This window comes from Symphalangus syndactylus, chromosome 13, assembly GCF_028878055.3.
Source record: "Symphalangus syndactylus isolate Jambi chromosome 13, NHGRI_mSymSyn1-v2.1_pri, whole genome shotgun sequence".
NCBI lineage: Eukaryota > Metazoa > Chordata > Mammalia > Primates > Hylobatidae > Symphalangus > Symphalangus syndactylus.
This window is the reverse complement of record NC_072435.2, coordinates 57,896,860-57,916,631: the sequence shown is the minus strand read 5'-3', so window position 1 is coordinate 57,916,631 and position 19,772 is coordinate 57,896,860. Positions and strand designations below refer to the sequence as shown.

Here is a 19,772-nt window from a genome sequence, read left to right as displayed (position 1 = left end):
CTCCTTCGAAGTACCATTCCCAGGAAATGGGCATTATTTAACCTGTCTGGTGGTTCCCCAAAATACCCCATTTGCAAATATCTCTGTATTTTACCTGACTTAGAGCTCATCTGGAGAGGGAAGAGAATCTGATTTTCAGAGCTGTCATATTATACCATTAAAAATGTCCAGTTGGCTGGCCACAGTGGCTCAAGCCTGTAATCCCAGTGCTTTGGGAGGCTAAGATGGGCAAATCACCTGAGGTCAGGAGTTCAAGACCAGCCTGGCCAACATAGTGAAACCTTGTCTCTACTAAGAATACAAAAAAAATTAGCCAGGTGTGTTGTTGCCCACCCACAGTCCCAGCTACTCAGGCAGTTGAGGCACAAGAATTGCTTGGATCACACAACTGTACTCCAGCCTGGGCGACAGAGCGAGACTCTGTCTGAAAATAATAATAAAATAAAATGTCCAGTTTTCAACAAAAAATTGGAAGATATGCAAAGAAACAAAAAAATACAGCCCATATAAAGGGAAAAAACAACAATAGAAAACTCTTCCCAAGGGAAGCCCAGATATTGGACTTAACAGACAGAGTTTAAGTCAGCTAATTTAAGTATGTTCAAAGAACTAAAAGAAACCACATTTTAAAAATGTAAGGAAAATATAAGAATAATGTCTCCCAAAACACAGAATATTAATAAAAGATAGCAATTATTTTTTATTTTATTTCACTTACTTTTTTTGTTTTTAGAGATGGGGTCTCTCTCTGTCACCCAAACTGGAGTATAGTCATACAATCATGGCTCATTGCAGCCTTGACCTTCTGGGCTCAAGCAATCCTCCACCTTCAGCTTCCTCAGGGTCCAGGACCTCAGGTGTACACCACCATGCTCACCTAATTTTCTTTTTTTGTAGAGACAGGGTCTCACTATGTTGTCCAGGCTGGCCTTGAACTCCTGACCCCAAGCCATCTTCCTACCTTGGCGTCTAAAAGTGTTGGGATTATAGGTGTGAGCCACCATGCTCAGCCTACTCAAGCCTATACATGTAAGGCACAGTCCACCTGGTAATTTAGAAGCATATAATTTATAAAGATAAGTTTATGCAGCCGGGCACAGTGGCTCACACCTGTAATCCCAGCACTTTGGGAGGCTGAGGCAGATGGATCACCTGAGGTCAAGAGTTCAAGACCAGCCTGGCCAACAGAAGGAAATCCCATCTCTACTAAAAAATACAAAAATAAGCCAGGTTTGGTGACGCGTGCCTATAATCCCAGCTACTCGGGAGGCTGAGGCAGAATCACTCCAACCTGGGAGGCGGAGGTTGCAGTGAGCTGAGATTGCACCACTGCACTCCAGTCTGGGTGGCAGAGTAAGACTCTGTCTCAAAAAAAAGAAATATATGTATATGTGTGTGTGTGTGTGTGTATGTATATGTGCGTGTGTGCGTGTGTATGTGTGTATATATATATGTTTATGCTTCAAGAGGTCGGGCAAAGTGGTTCATACCTGTAATCCTAGCACTTTGGGAGGCCAAAGCAGGCAGATCGCTTGAGCCCAAAAGTTCAACCAGCCTGGGCAACATGGCGATACCTGTCTCTACAAAAACATACAAAAATTAACCGGGCATGATGGTGTGCACTGTGGTCCCAGCTACTCGGGAGGCTAAGGTGGGAGGATCACTTGAGCCCGAAAAGTTGAGGCTGCAGTGAACCATGATCACACCACTGCACTCCAGCCTGGGCAACAGAGAATCTGTCTTTTAAAAAAAAAAAAAAATGCTCCAAGAGAACAGTTACATCTGGTGAATCAAGAGAGAGAGGATCAAACAACTCATTTTTTATTTACTTCTTTTTTTCTCTTCAAGAGTGTTTCATTTTTAAAATGAAAAATTTTCTGAAAGCTAAACAAGTTGAAGAATTACGTTATTAGTCATTAACTTTTTATTTTAGTGCTAAGCTCACAGTGCAAATTTTTATAAATATGCCAATACACACTACAACTGTTTAGAGAGCAACTTAAGCTAATATGCATGTAAAAATTTCTTCACTGTTTAGTTTGCCATATGGCTGCTTTATCAAAACTGATTACTTCAGTAAAAAAGACAGACAGTAATAAGTATTGATGAAGATGTGGAAACATCAAAACACTCATACATTGCATATAGGATTGTAAAATGGGCCGAATTCAGTAGCTCATGACTGTAATCCCAGCACTTTAGGAAGCAGAGGCGGGAGGATCATTTGAGGTCAGGGGTCAGAGGTCAGCCTGGCAACATGGCAAAACCCTGTTTCTACTAAAAAATACAAAAATTAGCTGGGTGACTTGGGAGGCTGAGGCAGGAGAATGGCGTGAACTCAGGAGACGGAGCTTTGCAGTGAGCTGAGATCACGCCACTGCATTCCACCCTGGGCGATGGAACAAGACTCCATCTCAAAAAAAAAAAAAAAAAAAAAAAAAAAAATTAGCTGGGTGTGGTGGCACATGCCTGTAATCCTAACTATTCAGGAGGCTGAGGCAGGAGAATTGCTTGAACTCAGGAGGCAGAGGTTGCAATGAGCCAAAATCGTGCCACTGTGCTCCAGCCTGGGTAACAGAGTGAGACGCTGTCTCAAAAAAAACAAAAAAGAAAGTAAAATGGGATAGCCACTGTGGAACAGTTTGGCAGGTCCTCAAAATGCTAAATATAGTGTTATCACATGACCCAGCAATTTCATTCCTATGTATATACCCGAGAGAAATGAAGAAATATGTCCCAACAAAAACCTGCACACAAATGTTCATAGCATTATTCGTAATAGTCAAAAGTAGTAACAATCCAATTGTTTATCAACTGAGAAATGAATAAACAAATGTAGCACAGACATACAATGGATTATTTATTCAACTATAAAAAGGAACTAGGTTCTGATAAATGCTACAATATGGATGAACCTTAAAAACACTGTGCTAAGTGAAAGAAGCCAGACAAGGAGACTCCTATTATATGAGTCTACTGATATGAAATGTCTAGAATAGGTAATCTACACAAATAAAAAAGTAGATCTGGCTGGGTGCGGTGGCTCACGCCTGTAATCCCAACACTTTGGGAGGCCAAGGGGGGCAGATCACTTGAGGCCAGGAGTTCAAGACCAGCCTGGCCGACATGGTAAAACCCCATCTCTACTAAAAATACAAAAAAAATTAGCCAGGTATGGAGGCACATGCCTATAATCCCAGCTATTCAGGAGGCTGAGGCAGAAGAATCACTTGAACCTGGAGGTGGAGGGTGCAGTGAGCCAAGATGGTGCCACTGTACTCCAGCCTGGACAAGACAGTGAGACTCCGTCTCAAAAAAAAAAAAAAAAGATTTATGGAATGAGGAGTCCTTGCTAATGTGTACAGCTTTTCTAGGGGGTGATGAAAATGTTCTGAAGTTAAATAGTGGTTGCTATGGCTTGAAATGTCATCCAAAGTTCTTGTATTGGAAACTTAATCCCCAGTGCAATAGTGTATAGAGGTGAGACCTGTAAGAGATGATTAGGTCATGAAGGCTCTTATCCTCCTGAATAGATTAATGGCATTATCACAGGAGTGGTTTAGTTTATTGTGAGAGTGAATCTGTTACAGAAGTTCAACCATCTCTTGCTCTCTTGAGCTCTCCTGTCCTTCCACCTTTCGCCTTGGGGTGATGCACCAAGAAGGCCCTCACCAGATGCCAGTGCCATGACCTTGGACTTCCCAGAACCATGAGCCAAATAAACTAATTATGTGAATTATATCTCAATAAAACTAATTTTTAAAAAAGTATTACTCCATCTTTGTCATTTTCTTCACATAACTAACTTCTCACTTAATAGCAAAAACTAACAATAATAGTTTTCCAGGGACGGCTTTAGTGCCAGATTTAGTCTCCTTTTTGTACATCAATCAGAAAAGTGTACACATGGTTCCTGACTTACATGGCTTGACTTACAGTTTTGCTACTTTACAATGGTAAAAAAGCAATATGCGGCTGGGCACAGTGGCTCATGCCTGTGATCCCAGCACTTCGGGAGGCCGAGGTGGGTAGATCACCTGAGGTCAGGAGTTTGAGACCAGCCTGGCCAACATGGTGAAACCTCATCTCTACTAAAAAATACAAAACTTAGTCGGGCATTGTGGCAGGCACCTGTAATCCCAGCTACCTGGGAGACTGAGGCAGGATAATCGCTTGAACCTGGGAGGCGGAGGTTGCAGTGAGCCAAGATCACGCCACTACACTCCAGCCTGAGTGACAGAGTGAGATTCTGTCTCCAAAAAAAAAAGAGGAATATGCTTTCAGTAGAAACTATACTTCAAATTTTGAGTTTTGATCCAAATTTCTTTATAACTTTATCACAAAATAGACTTTGTAGCTGGGCATGGTGGCTTACAACGGTAATCTCAACACTTTGGGAGGCCAAGCTGGAAAGATCATTTGAGGCCAGGAGTTCAAGACCAGCCCGGGCAACACAGAAAGACCCCACCTCTACAAAAAAATTTTTCAAATTAGCCAGGTGTGGTGTGCACCTATAGTCCCAGCTATTCCAGAGGCTGAGGTGGGAGGATCACTTGAACCCAAGAGTTTGAGGTTACAGTGATCTGTAATTGTGCCCTTGTACTCCAGCCTGGGTAACACGGTAAAACCCTGCCTCTAAGAAAGAGAGAGAGAAAAAAAAAAAAGGCTTTGTGGTAGATGATTTTGCCAAACTGTAGGCTAAAGTGAAGTGCTCTTAGCACATTTAAGGTAGGCAAGGCTAAGCTATGATGTTTGGTACATTAGGAATATTAAACCCATTTTCTTCTCTTCTTCTTTTTGAGACAGGGTCTGGCTCTGTCACCCAGGCTGGAGTGCAGTGGTGCGACCTTGGTTCACTGCAAGCTCCACCTCCTGGGCTCAAGCCATCCTCCCACCTCAGCCTCCTGAATAGCTGGGGCTACAGGCACACAGCACCACGCCCAGCTAATTTTTGTATTTCTTATAGAGCTGGGTTTCACCATGTTCCCAGGCTGGTCTTGAGCTCCTGAGCTCAAGTGATCCTCCTGCCTCAGCCTCCCAAAGCGCTGGAATTACAGGCATCAGCCACTGCTTCCGGTCCTTACATTTTCAACTTAGGATATTTTCAACTTATGAGAGGTTTATCAGGACATAACTCCCATCATAAGTCAAGGAACATCTGCATTTGAGTGCTGCCATCCAGAATCTGTGAATGTAAGTGCCAAAAAGGCCCTTCATGATCATCTAATTTAAACCCTTCAATTTATATATTGAAAAGGGGATTCAGGACATTAAAGGTCTTGCACTAGACCACATGTAGTCTCAGAATTAAACTCAGGTATCTTGACTCTCAGAACTTCAAACTGGCAGACAGATCGAGCTATGCTGCAGTAACTAATCCTGAAATAAATGGCTTAATCTAATACAGATTTACTTTTTTTTTTTTTTTGAGACAGAGTCTAGCTCTGTCACCAGGCTGGAGTGCAGTGGCATGATCTCGGCTCACTGCAACCTCTGTCTCGTGGGTTCAAGCGATTCTCCTGCCTCAGCCTCCCGAGTAGCTGGGATAACAGGCACGCGCCACCACGCCCAGCTAATTTTTGTATATTTAGTGGAGACGGGATTTCACAATGTTGGCCAGATGGTCTCAATCTTCTGACCTTGTGATCCGCCCACCTCGGCCTCCCAGTGCTGGGATTACAGGCATGAGCCACCACGCCTGGCCTTGGAGATGGAATCTTGCTCTGTCACTCAGGCTGGAGTGCAGAGGTGAGATCCTGGCTCACTGCAACCTGGCTGCTCTTGAGCTCCTGAGTTCAAGTGATTCTCTTGCCTCAGCCTCCACAGTAGCTGGAACTACAGGCATGCATCACCAAGCCCAGCTAATTTTTATTTTTGGTAGAGATGGGGTTTCACCATGTTGCACAGGCTGGTCTCAAACTCCTGACCTCAACTGATTCCTGCCTCAGCCTCCCGAAGTGCTGGGATTACAGGCGTGAGCCACCATGCCCAATCAGATTTACTTTTTGTTTTTGAGACAGAGTCTTGCTCTGTTGCCCAGGCTGGAGTGCAGTGGTGCAATCTTGGTTCACTGCAACCTTCACCTCCTGGGTTCAAGCAATTCTCCTACCTCAGCCTCCTGAGTAGCTGGGAGATCACAGGCACACACCACCATGCCCAGCTAATTTTTGTATTTTTGGTAGAAACAGGGTTTCACCATGTTGGCTAGGCTGGTCTCGAACTCGTGGCCTCAACTGATCCGACTGCCTTGGCCTCCCAAAGTGCTGGGATTACAGGCATGAGCCAAGGCGCCTGGGCCCAGATTACTTCTTGTTCACAAAAATTCATTGTGGGTCTAGAAGCCCTTCTTCAGCTTACAGGGACACTACTGGAACTTATGTCTCCCATGGTTGCCCTAGCACAGAAAAAGAAAGTCAAAACTCATACCCGCTCTTTAATACTTCCCACTCAAAGTGACACACATCACCTCCCTTCAAAGCCCTTTGGCTTTGAGGTGGTTGCATGTCAAAGGCCACCACCAAAGGCCAGAGGTGGTTGCGTGGTACCAATTCCACTGTAACAGAGGTAGAGAAATGTAGGGGAAAATACAGAATAGTGGGCAAGCCCTACAGTCGGCCACAGCTGTCCACATAGCCGAGCTGTGTGTTGTATGGTTCTGCCCAGACGAAAGCAATTCTGATTCCACACAGGGGAGGCTGTTTTGTAATGGGGAGGCCCCACAGTTGTTCTCCAGAGGTTGCTCCAGGACATCATTCTTTCTTGTATGTATGGAAAGTGAAGGGGTGGAAGATGGTGGGGGAAGAGTCACGGTTTCCTTTGAGAAATTGACGAAAGGAAACTTTAGTCAAACACATATCCCAAACAGCAAAGTTTCCATTCAGTTTTGGAACTGGAGCCTCAGGTGAAGAACTAACTGCTTTCTACACTCCCCACGCTTCCTTTTCTTTCAGAGGAAGCTACATAGAGCTGGAAGCACCAGATGACTTTTTGTAAACTGAGCTTCCTGCACTTCCTGCACCTAGTGTTGGTCCAACAGGTGACCAAGCAGGGGAGGCCTAAAGCTTGGACTAAAGAATTTAGTGGAACCACAGAGAAATACACGAGATCCTTTGCAACCATACTACCCACTATGCACTTATGTTGTCAGGGTGTGGTCATCAGACCACAGCATCAGAACTGAATTGCCCACGACTAAGGGTGCACCTGTGTTACGGTCTGAATGTTTCCCCAAAAATGCATATGTTGAAATCTAATTCCCATTGTGATGGTATCTGGAGGTAGGACCTTTGGGAGGTATTTAGGTCATGAGGGTGCAGCCATCATAAATGAGATTAGTGCCCTTATAAAAAGAGGCCAGCTCACTCTCTTTCTGCCATATGAGAATATGGTAAGTCAGCAGTCTGCATCCTGAAAGAGGGTTCTCAAGAGAACCTGACAGTGCTGGCACCCTGATCTTAAACCTCCAGACTTTGGAACTGTGAAAAATAAGCTTCTGTTGTTTATAAGCTACCCAGTCTATAGTACTTTGTTAAAGCAGCCTGAACTAAGACAACCTCTGTGACAGTAAATCTGTAGGCAGTAAAAGTCTACGTGGGGTTGTCATAACACTCACTGAGCATGTTAAAGGATGAAAACATTTTTAGCAATTTTTTTCACCACCTACCAACCTTAGTAAAATTAGGATGAGGGCTGGACACAGTGGTGCCCATCTGCAGTCCCAGCACTTTGGGAGGCCAAAGCAGGAGGGTCACTTGAGCCCAGGACTTCGAGTCCAGTCTGGGCAAAATAGTGAGATCTCGTCTCTAAACAAACAACAACAAAAAAACCTAGTAGCAGTCAGTGAAAACCAACAATGGTTTTTAAGGACTTCCTTCCCTGATATTAGAATCAGGATACCACCCTTCCTGGAATGACTATTTAAATACGGATTACTGGGATACAATCCAAATTTTAATGAAGCAATCTTTGGCAGAGAAGCAGAGAATACACTTTGTTTTTCGTTTTTTTTTTTTTTTGAGACAGTCTTGCTCTGTCTCCCAGGCTGGAGTGCAGTGGCGCAATCTCGGCTCACTGCAAGCTCCTCCCCCTGGATTCACGCCATTCTCCTGCCTCAGCCTCCCGAGTAGCTGGGACTACAGGCGCCCGCCACCATGCCTGGCTAATTTTTTGGACAATACACTTTTTTAACAAGTTCCCCAGATGATTCTGATGTATGCTATAATTTGAGAGCCAAACTGGGGGTCCACTGAAAATCTGCTGAGAGCCACAAGAATGAGGACGCCTGATGATGCCGACTGTAGTGCAACTCAGGGATTCTCACCAATATTCCTGTGTATTCAAGAATACAGAAAGGCCAGGCATGGTGGCTCACGCCTGTAATCCCAGCACTTTGGGAGGCCGAGGCAGGCGGATCAAGAGGTCAGGAGATCGAGACCATCCTGGCTAACACGATGAAACCCCGTCCCTACTAAAAATACAAAACATTAGCCAGGTGTGGTAGTGTGCGCCTGTAGTCCCAGCTACTGGGAAGGCTGAGGCAGGAGAATGGCGTGATCCCAGGAGGCGGAGCTTGCAGTAGCCGAGATCGCACCATTGCACTCCAGCCTGGGCGACAGAGCCAGACTCCATCTCAAAAAAAAAAAAAAAGAACACAGAAAGGTTGGCTGGGCATGGTGGCTCACACCTGTAATCCTAGCACTTTGGGAGGCCAAGGTGGACAGAGCACGAGGTCAGGAGATCGAGACCATCCTGGCTAACACGGTGAAACTCTGTCTCTACTAAAAATACAAAAAATTAGCCAGGTGTGGTGGGATGCACCTGTAGTCCCAGCTACTCGGGAGACTGAGGCAGGAGAATGGCATGAACCCGGGAGGCAGAGCTTGCAGTGAGCCGAGATCATGCCACTGTACTCCATCCTCGGCAACAGAGCGAGACTCCGTCTCAAAAAATAATAATAATACAGAAAGGCACCTCCCCTCCAAAGTGACAAATAAGTTTTTGTTTTGTTTTGTTTTGTTTGTTTTGAAACAGGGTTTCACCAGTCTCAGGCTCTTAAGCTCAAGCAATCTACCTGCCTCGGCTTTCCAGGGTACTGGGATTAGAGGCGTGTGCCACTGTGCCTGGCCACAGCTCTTTTTCTGAGAACCAAGGGGCTGGTTAGACAGTTCAATGAAAAGTTCTGTTTGTAACATAATTGCTTCTAACAAGACTGCTCAAGTATCACAGTCATGCCTGGGGTTCCCACCCAAGCAGAGAGAAAAAACATTCAAAACATGAAAACTGGTTTTGGCTAATTCTTAACAGATCTGGTGTGTTCCTGTGCAGATCTTTGTTGTAATCAAAACTAGATAGTGTTGAATTTTTTTAAAATGTCATGGAACTGGCTGGGCACAGTGGCTCATGCCTGTAATCTCAGCACTTTGGGAGGCCGAGGCGGCCGGATCACAAGGTCAGGAGATTGAGACCATCCTGGCTAACACGATGAAACAAACAAACAAAAAAAGGTCATGGAACTGAAATACATTCAAGATCTATCATCTTTTTTCTTTTTTTGAGATGAAGTCTCACTCTGTTGCCTAGGCTAGAGTGCAGTGGTGCCATCTCGGCTCACCGCAACCTCCGCCTCCTGGGTTCAGGCAATTCTCATGCCTCAGCCTCCTGAGTAGCTGGCATTACAGGTGCCCGATACCACGCCTGGCTAATTTTTGTATTCTTAGTAGAGACAGGGTGTCACCACGTTGGCCAGGCTGGTCTCAAACTCCTGACCTCAAAGTGATCTGCCCGCCTCGGCCTCCCAAAGTGTTGGTATTACAGCCATGAGCCATCATGCCTGCCCAAGTTCTATCATTTTCAAATGACATTTTGCCAAGAAACAATGTACAGAGAAGGTGGTAATACCTACCTAAGCATTTGTGTTTACGGCAGTGATCATAATATCCCCTGACAAAATACTGTTGGAAGTTAGGTGATGGGTACATGAGGTGCATCACATCACTTGCTCCAATGTTGTATATGATTGAACATTTCTGAAACAAAATGTTGAAAATGCACACACAGACACACACACACACACACGAACACCTGGATTTTATTATTTTATTTCTGTTTTTATTTATTTATTGAGACTGGGTCTGGCTCTGTCACCCAAGCTGGAGTGCAGTGGCGTGATCTCAGCTCACTGTAACCTCTGCCTCCTGGGCTCAGGTGATCCTCCTACTGCAGCCTCCCCAGTAGCTGGGACTACAGACATATGCCACCGTGCCCAGCTAATTATTATTATTATCATTATTTTAATAAAATTCTTCTTAATGCTGTCTAATAGTTTTTCACATGCTTCTCCACCCTCATATTTATCTGCCTGACAGGCTAAAATATGTTCAAACCATTTAAGGACATTTCTTTTCCATATTTTCTTAAAAAGAATTTCCACTGGGAAAACATTCACCATTTATGAATCCACTATTCATGCTGCATGGAAATAAATACGCATTGTGAAAGACCTCAGAAGTTAGTGTAGCCAAGACTTGTGAGATCTGTCATGTACTCTTAAGTTTTAATGCTACTTAAAAATATCAAATACATAGCAGAAAAGAACATTTTAAGTAACATCTTTTCAACATAATAATTTGCAAAGGTTCTCCACAGATTAAAACTGAATTCAGCCATAATTATATCATTTAAAATATTCATTTCTGCAATTAGAGTCATCAGCAATTTCTATTTCAGGCAATAAAGAACATGCTTGAAACTAGACGAAGGCCAGACATGGTGGCTCATGCCTGTAATCCCAGTACTTTGGGAGGCTGAGACGGGCAGATCACTTGAGGCCAGGAGTTCAAGACCAGCCTGGCCAACACGGTGAAACCCTGTCTCTACTAAAAATACAAAAATTAGCCGAGCGTGGTAGCACACGCCGGTAATTTCAGCTACTTGGGAGGCTGAGGCAGGAGAATAGCTTGGGAGGTGGAGGTTGCAGTAAGCCGAGATTGCACCACTGCACTCTAGCCTGGGTGACTGAGACTGTCTCAAAAAAAAAAAAAAAAAAAAAAAAAAAAAAAGGCCAGGCCTGTAATCCCAGCACTTTGGGAGCCCAAGACGGGTGGATCACGAGGTCAGGAGATAGAGACCATCCTGGCTAACACGGTGAAATCCCGTCTCTACTAAAAATACAAAAAATTAGCCAGGCATGGTGGCGGGCACCTGTAGTCCCAGCTACTCGGAGAGGCTGAGGCAGGAGAATGGCATTAACCTGGGAGGCGGAGCTTGCAGTGAGCCGAGATCGCGCCACTGCACTCCAGCCTGGGCGACAGAGTGAGACTCCGTCTCAAACAACAACAAAAAAAAAACAAAGAAACTAGATGAAGACTCAGTATTAGAGGATTTTCTTGTACCTATGGTTGACAAGACACGAAAAGTGGTCAGCCATCCTGAGAAAATCTCTCCAAGCACTTCCCTTTAGAAAGATAAGACTATTGAAGTGAAGAAGAGAATGGCCCTGGGCGCCTGACTAATAGGGTGAGATCTTGGCTGTCAGGATCAGCTTGACCTTGAGCAAGCTCCTTAACCTCTCTCTGCCTGTCTCATCGTCTGTAAAATAAGGATAATAGTAACCACTGTTACTGACTTAAATGGGTTTATACATCTAAAGCACTTAGAATGATGTCTGGCACATATTAAGCACTAAATGTTTGATGATGATATTATCATTCCCACAAAGCAAGCAAAGGAAGCAGGCCTTGTTATTTCTGCTTCTCTGGAAAAAAGTCACTGACAAACAGGAAAGGTCTTGAAAAGTTACCCAATCCTTGAACCAAATAGAAATCTACCAATCGCAGTGCAGGAAGCATCATACACTTCAGTGATAACTAACTTCTACTTACAATGGACTATGCAGCTATAAAGAGAAATTTAATCCCTGAATTAATTAAGTTTTCCCATCTGACTAAAGATTGACAGCTATGATTTGTGAATATAGAGAATAATTTTAGATCCACTTCAGTACTTAAGCCAATAAAGAAAAGAGAGTGGCAAGCAGTCCTGCTGTCAGAAATGGGATGACATAGGGAGGCCGAGGCGGGCGGATCACGAGGTCAGGAGATTGAGACCACGGTGAAACCCCGTCTCTACTAAAAAATACAAAAAATTAGCCGGGCGCGGTGGCGGGCGCCTGTAGTCCCAGCTACTCGGAGGCTGAGGCAGGAGAATGGCGTGAACCCGGGAGGCGGAGCTTGCAGTGAGCCGAGATTGCGCCACTGCACTCCAGCCCGGGCGACAGAGCGAGACTCTGTCTCAAAAAAAAAAAAAAAAAAAAAAAAAAAAAAAGAAATGGGATGACATAAAGGAGCTTCATTTCAAAACGACAGGCTAAACAGGCAAGTGCACTTACCTCTCCATCCTCCCCAAATCCCAGTGACATAACAATAAAGACATTCACAAGGGAATCTCAGCAAAACAGTAATGAGAAGGTCTGAGGGCCAGTCTATTTAACTGCAGGCCATTTTCTAGAGGATGGAGAGAAAGCAGAGGAAACTCTATTACAAGACAGACCAGAGCAAAGCTGGCCACTTTTTGCAACATGCAGGGCCAAAAGAGGACAGAGAGGCAGAGCCCTTTTTCCTGGAGGAGCTGGATAAATGCCCAGCTTTGAGTCAGCAGGTAGAGAAATCAGGAGTGGGAAACCGGCTAATCAACCTGTTTTCATCTGTACTTCCCATTCCTGATCACTCAATCAGCCAACTCTCACTAAGGCTAGAGGACTATTGAAAAACAGAGGCAACTTCTGCAAATTACCTATATGAACAACCCAGTTCTTCATTGATAAGGATCACCAGACAGTGAAGGAAAACCAAAAGGACAAAAAAGGACAACTAAGATGAAAAGATGATCAGACCTCAGAAGAAATATATATTTTAGGTCCCAGAAAAACACCTGAAAGGCCGGGCGCAGTGGCTCACGCTTGTAATCCCAGCACTTTGGGAGGCCGAGGCGGGCGGATCACGAGGTCAGGAGATCGAGACCACGATGAAACCCCCGTCTCTACTAAAAATACAAAAAATTAGCCGGGCGTGGTGGCGGGCGCCTGTAGTCCCAGCTACTCGGAGAGGCTGAGGCAGGAGAATGGCGTGAACCCGGGAGGCGGAGCTTGCAGTGAGCCGAGATTGCGCCACTGCACTCCAGCCTGGGCGACAGAGCGAGACTCCGTCTCAAAAAAAAACAAACAACAAAAAAAAAACAAAAAACACCTGAAAAGAAATTCTGACTGGTATTCCTCAGACAGAGTTGGAAAGATAGTGCATCCTTAAAAGCAGGGCTGGGCATGGTGGCTCACGCCTGTAATCCCAGCACTTTGGGAGGCCAAGGTAGGCAGATCACAAGGTCAGGAGTTCAAGACCAGCCTGGCCAACATGGTGAAACCCCGTCTCTACTAAAAATACAAAAATTAGCCAGGTGTGGTGGCGTGTGCCTGTAATCCCAGCTACTCAGGAGGCTGAGGCAGGAGAATTGCTTGAACCCAGGAGGCGGAGGTTGCAGTGAGCCGAGATCGCACTATTGCACTCCAGCTCTAGGCGACAGAGCAAGACTCTGTCTCGTGGGGAGAAAAAAAACCCAAAAGCAAACAAATCATAAAGGAAGTAGAAATCAACAACGAATTATTGGAAATAAGAAATATGATTGCCAAGATAAAAACAAGGGAAGAAATAAAATGGGAATGAAGTAAGGTACACGGAATACAAAAACACACAGACACACATGCTTGTAGCTTTTAAAATAAGCCATGGGAGAATAAACCAAAAACCAACAAAAATGTTTACCTACAACGTATGGAGAAGAACAAAGACAAGGAGGAAAGCCAGACTTCTTTCAATCTATCTTACTTATGGTTTTATCTTTAGAACTATGTAAATATATAAGCAAAAAGCAAATATAAAAAAGAAAATACCCCTAAAAATTAAACAAAAGACAAATGAATCGATATTATTTACCAAATTAGTGGCATAGCCACACAGAGAAGAATTATTTCAAGTTTAAAACTGTGTTTTGGCCAGGTATACTGCTTCACATCTGTAATCCCATCACTTTGGGAGGCCAAAGCAGGAGGAATGCTTTAGAGTTCAAGACCAGCCTGGGCAACACAGTGAGACCCCATCTCTATAAAACACAAACAAAACTGGCCAGGCGCAGTGGCTCATGACTGTAATCCCAGCGCTTTGGGAGGCAGAGGCAGGCGGATCACAAAGTCGGGTTTGAGACCAGCCTGGCCAATATGGTGAAACCACATCTCTACTAAAAATACAAAAATTAGCCGGGCATAGTGGCGGGCGTCTGTAGTCCCAGCTACCAGGGAGGCTGAAGCAGGAAAATCACTCGAACCCGGGAGGCAAAGGTTGCAGTGAGCTGAAATCACACCACTGCACTCCAGCTTGGGTGACAGAGTGAGACTCCATCTCAAAACAAACAAACAAAATTATCCAGATATGGTAGTGCATCCCTGTAGTCCCAGCTACTGATGAGGCTGAGGTGGAAGGATCACTTGAGCCCAGGTGGTGGAGGCTGCAGTGAGCCAACATGGCACCACTATACTCCAGCCTGGGCGACAGAGTGAGGTGGTCTCCATCAATCGGTCAATCAATAAAATCGTGTTTTGACTGGACCTCTCTGGTGTTACTGTCAACAAATGAGAAAAGACAAATATAAAATCAAAGATATAAAAATCCTTTAATCCTTCATTTGAATTGGAAGTAAATCAGTCTGAAATCATGGTGTATCTTTTTCTTTCCAAAAAGTATGTATTTCCTAGTTCCACTAAAAAAAAGAAACAAAAAAAAACCTACTGGAATTTACATCTTAATTGTAATGAATGCCCTTAATACCATTTCCCACCAAAAAGAATCAGAACTACTTAAAGAAATGGCTGATTCTGGATCTGGGATCAGAAATTTTTCTGATAAGCCCCGGACTTCTTGTAAAGCCAGAAAGCAAGGTACTCATATAAGACTACTAGGCTCATGTCAAAAGCACCTAGAAAACCCGAAAAATAAGTTCCACTAACGATCAATAATGGGACAACTTAAGCATCAAAAAGAATAACCATTTAGGGGTAAAAATCATTAAATATATAAAAATTACTGAGTTCAGACTTAGCAATAATTTCTTGGATATGACACCAAAAGCACAGGCAACAAAAAACAGGTAAACTGGACTTCAAAATTAAAACTTTTAGGCATCAAAGGACATTACAAGCAAAAAGCAATCCATAGACGAAAATATTTATAAATCACATATGGGAAAAGGAATTAATATCCAGAATATATAAAGAACTCCTACAACTCGAACACAAAAATCCAATTTTTAAATGGGCAAACGACTTGAATAGACTTTTGTCCCAAGAAATATACAAACAGCCAATAAGCACGTGAAAAGATGCTCAACATCACTAATCACTAGTGATATAGTTTAAATCTGTGTCCCCACCCAAATCTCATGGCGAATAGTAATTCCCAATGTTGGAGGTAGAGCCTGGGAGGAGGTGACTGGATCGTGTGGTGGATTTTCCCCTTTGTACTCAATAGTGAGTGGGTTCTCATGAGACCTGGTTGTTTAAAAGTGGGTAGCACCTCCCTCCTCTCTCTTGGTCCTGGCTCCTGCCATTTAAGATGCCTGCTCCGCTTTGCCTTCTGCCATGAATAAAAGCTCCCTAAGGCTTCCCCAGGAGCAGATGCTGCCATACTTCCTGTACAGCCAATTAAACCACTTTTGTTTATAAATTACCCAGTCTCAAGTATTTCTTTACAGTAAGGCAAGAACGGACAGTACAACTAGGGAATAATATAACTTGGAAAATGCAAATCAAAACCACGGTGAGATACCACTTCATACCCTATTAGGATGGCTAATGTTAAAATAAACAAAACACAGAAAATAAGTGCTGGCCATTGCCAGCCTGGACAACATGGAGAAACCTCATCTCTACTAAAAATAAAAAAAAAAAAATAGCCAGGCATGGTCCCAGCTACTTGGGAAGCTGAGTGGGAGGATCACCTGAGCCCAGGAAGCAGAGGTTGCAGTGAGCCGACCATCGCAATAGGCCACTGAACTCCAGACTGGGACACACAGCGAGACACTGTCTCAAAAACAAAACAAAACAAAAAGTGCTGGCAAGGACATGGAGAAACTGGAAGCCTTGCGTATTGCTAGTGGGAATATAAAATAGTGCAGCCACTGTGTAAAACAGTATGGTGCTTCCTTAAAAAATTAAACATAGAATTACCATGTGATTCAGCAATTCCACTTCTGTGCATATACCCAAAAGAATTGAAAGCAAGGACGTGAACAGGTATTTCTTCACCCATGTTCACAGAAGCATCATTCATAATAGTCAAAAGGTGGAAACAATCCAAAAGTCCACGGAAGATGAACAGATAAACAAATGTGGTATATCCATACAATGGACTATTATTTAGTATTAAAAAGGAAGAAAGGCTGGAAGCAGTGGCTCATGCCTGTAATCCTAGCACTTTGGGAGGCTTAGGTAGGAAGATCGCTTGAGGACAGTTTGAGACTAGTCTGGGCAACATAGCGAGACCCTGTCTCTACAAAAAATTTAAAAATTAGCTCAGCATTATGGTGCACACTTGTAGTTCCAGCTACTTGGGAGGCTGAGGCATGAGGATCACTTGAACCCAGGCATTTGAGGCTGCAGTGAGCTTGACCACACCACTGCACTCCAGCCTGGGTGACAGAGACCCTGTCAATAAAAAAATAATAATAATAATGAAGGAAATTCTAGTAACATGCTCCAACATGGATGAACCTTGGAGACACTCTGCTAAGATGCCAGACACTAAAGGACAAATACTGTGTGATTCCATATATATGAGGTGCCTAAAATAGTCAAATTTTTAGGGACAAAAAGTAGAAGAGAGGTTGTTCCCAGGAGCTGAGAGAAGAGGAAAATGGGGAATTACTGTTTAATAGGCAAGACTTTTTTTTTTTTTTTGAGATGGAGTCTTGCTCTGTCACCCAGGCTGGAGTACTAGTGGCACAATTTCGGTTCACTGTAACCTCTGCCTCCTGGGTTCAAGCAATTGTCATGCCTCAGCCTCCCAAGTAGCTGGGACTACAGGCTTATGCCACCACATCTGGCTAATTTTTGTATTTTTAGCAGAGACAGGGTTTCACCATGTTGGCCAGGCTGGTCTCAAACTTCTGACCTCAGGTGATCCACCCGCTTCAGCCTCCCAAAGTGCTGGGATTACAGGCGTGAGCCACTATGCCCGGCCAAGACTTTCAGTTTGGGATGTTGAAAAAGTTCTGGAGATGGATGGTGGTGATGGTTGCACAACATTGTTGATGTACTTATTGCCACTAAAATGTATATATAAAAACGATTAAAACTGTAAATTTTGTGTTATGCATATTCTACCACAATAAAAAAAATGAGTCAATAATGATACTAAGAAAAATTCCATTGGTCATCTATCTGTGGAGGTATTAAGGCACCAAGCTATCGTTCTAAAAACTGTTGGGGGTGGGGGGGTGAAATCAAGCATTTATCCTGCTTTTCCTGTTTATACAGTTTTTTTGGAATACTCCATTTAGGAAAGTGCTTAATCAAAGAAAATTAGCCAATAAATACAGAAGAAATGGTAGGAAAACTATTATTTTGCAACTCTAATGAAATACTGTATCTAGCCAATGATTATTAATCACTGTTAAAATGATTTGGTGAAACTTGATGGAGAAGTTTATGATGAAGGAATCAGGCATAACACCTGAGCCCACTAATTACTTTTAGCATCATTAAAGTGGGGAACTAAACATATAATTATACGCCTACCATTGTGACAAAATAGGAAGTACACAGTACCACCCAAAAAACATTTTTGCCTAAAATACTGAATCAAAATCTAATCGAGTCTCTATATCTAGCAAATTACTTACAGGAAACATGAGAGACAGGGAAACTCCAAATTTCACGTGTTTTTCCGTAGGTCTTTTCAATCGTATTGTTCATAAGTAACCACTGATCTTATTAGCCTAAGTGAGTTAGGATTCTGATAGACCCTTGGGGGCAATTTTTACCAGCTTGGTCCTCCAGTTTCATTTTTATTCCTTTCTGCCAACCTTTTAATCTCTCTTCCGCATGCAGTTTACGAAGAATTTATACCCAATGGTCCCTGGCACTTTGAATAAAATCAAACTCCTTACTGAGACCTGCACAGCCCTGCCCACCTCTCCAGCCTCATGTTGTGCCTCCTGACTCTCGCTCATCATTCTGCAGTCACACCATTCATCTTCCAGTTCTTCTAGTGCCCCAAGCTCTTTACACATGCTGCTGCCTCTATGCAGAAAGCTCCTGGCTCCCTCCTACTCATGATACTCCTCTCTATCATCCTTTAGCTCTCAAAACAAGTGTTATACCCTCAGAGAAGCCTTCTGCAGCCAACCTGTCTAATCTAGGGTCACCTCACCCCTACAATGCTGTCTTGTCTTCATGACAACTTGCAATCATCTTACCATTTTATTTACATATGTACACCTTACCACCTGGCACATAAGCTCCTAAAGACAGCAATGGCTTGTTCACAGCTAGATTCTCACAAGTGTGCTGCCCAACTCTCTAGAAATCTGACATGAATGAGCCATTGTTCTAGTGGCACTGTCGTGCAAACTCAAGAAACTGGCTGCTATAGCAAGCTACCTCTCCACCTGAAAGGTGACTGGCTTGTGGAACCCTGGCAGTGGCTGAGGTATCTGTGACCTTAAGACAGATGACATGAGGGAGAAGGCAGAGATCATGGTCTCCACTTCCAAAGTCACAGCCAGGTAACAGGATTATCCAGAACTCTCCTCTCACGCTCAGGCTTGATGTGGATGGAGCACACTGGCTATTTCTCTGGGGAGCCTGTCCTTTAACTTTTACAAATCTGTTTATGGCATCTTCCATTGTACATATACACATATGTACATACACACACACATACCCACACACACACTCTTTTTCCCTCATTTCTACAATCAAATGTTTATGTTTGTTCCTTTAAAGTTTCAGGTTTTGCAACTTAATTTACCTTGCCAAAACTGATGATCAAATATGGATGAGCTGGGCGTGGGTGCTCACCCCTGTAATCCCAGCACTTTGGGAGGCCGAGGCAGGCAGATCACCTGAGGTCAGGAGTGTGAGACCAGCCTGGTCAACATGGCGAAACCCCATCTCTACCAAAAATACAAAAATTAGCCGGGCGTGGTGGCGCACACCTGTAATCCCAGCTACTCAGGAGGCTGAGGCAGGAGAACTGCTTGAACCCAGGAAACACAGGTTGCAGTGTGCCAAGATGGCACCACTGCACACCAGCCTGGAAGACAGAGCAAGACTCCGCCTCTAAAGAAAAAAACAAACAAAACACAAATATAGATGAACCCTCCAAAGATGATGTGCCGATAAGCATAAGAAAAGACAGTCAACATCACTATCAGGGAAATGCAAATCAAAACCACAATGAGATACCACTTCGCAACCACTAGGATGACTATAATCAAGCAGACAATAACAAGTGTTGGCAAAATGTTAGAGAATTTGGAATCCTCATATACTGCTCAGGGGAATACAAAATGGTACAGACACGACGGAAAACACAGTGGCAGTTCCTCAAATGGTTAAACATAAAATTACCACACAACCAAGAAATTCTACTCCTAGGTATATATACCCAAGAGAAATGAAAAACATGCCTACAAACCAACATGCAGATGAATGTTTGGAGCAATATTAT

The 19,772-nt window shown here is 43.7% G+C and overlaps 1 protein-coding gene across 4 annotated transcripts in view; it reads right to left on the bottom strand.

Moving 5' to 3' along the window:
- Positions 1 to 19,772, bottom strand: part of GARRE1 (granule associated Rac and RHOG effector 1) — a 101,642-nt gene that overhangs the window by 61,632 nt on the left and 20,238 nt on the right. Inside the window, exons 2-3 of one of the 4 annotated variants that reach the window (XM_055238768.1) lie at positions 12,386 to 12,500; positions 9,902 to 10,025 (exon numbers count right to left, since the gene is read on the bottom strand). The exons of 2 other annotated variants lie outside the window; for them this stretch is intronic. The gene's annotated coding sequence lies outside the window, so the exon portion shown is untranslated. The remainder of the gene's footprint in view (positions 1 to 9,901; positions 10,026 to 12,385; positions 12,501 to 19,772) is intronic. One more of the 4 variants, XM_055238774.1, reaches the window with a different exon arrangement.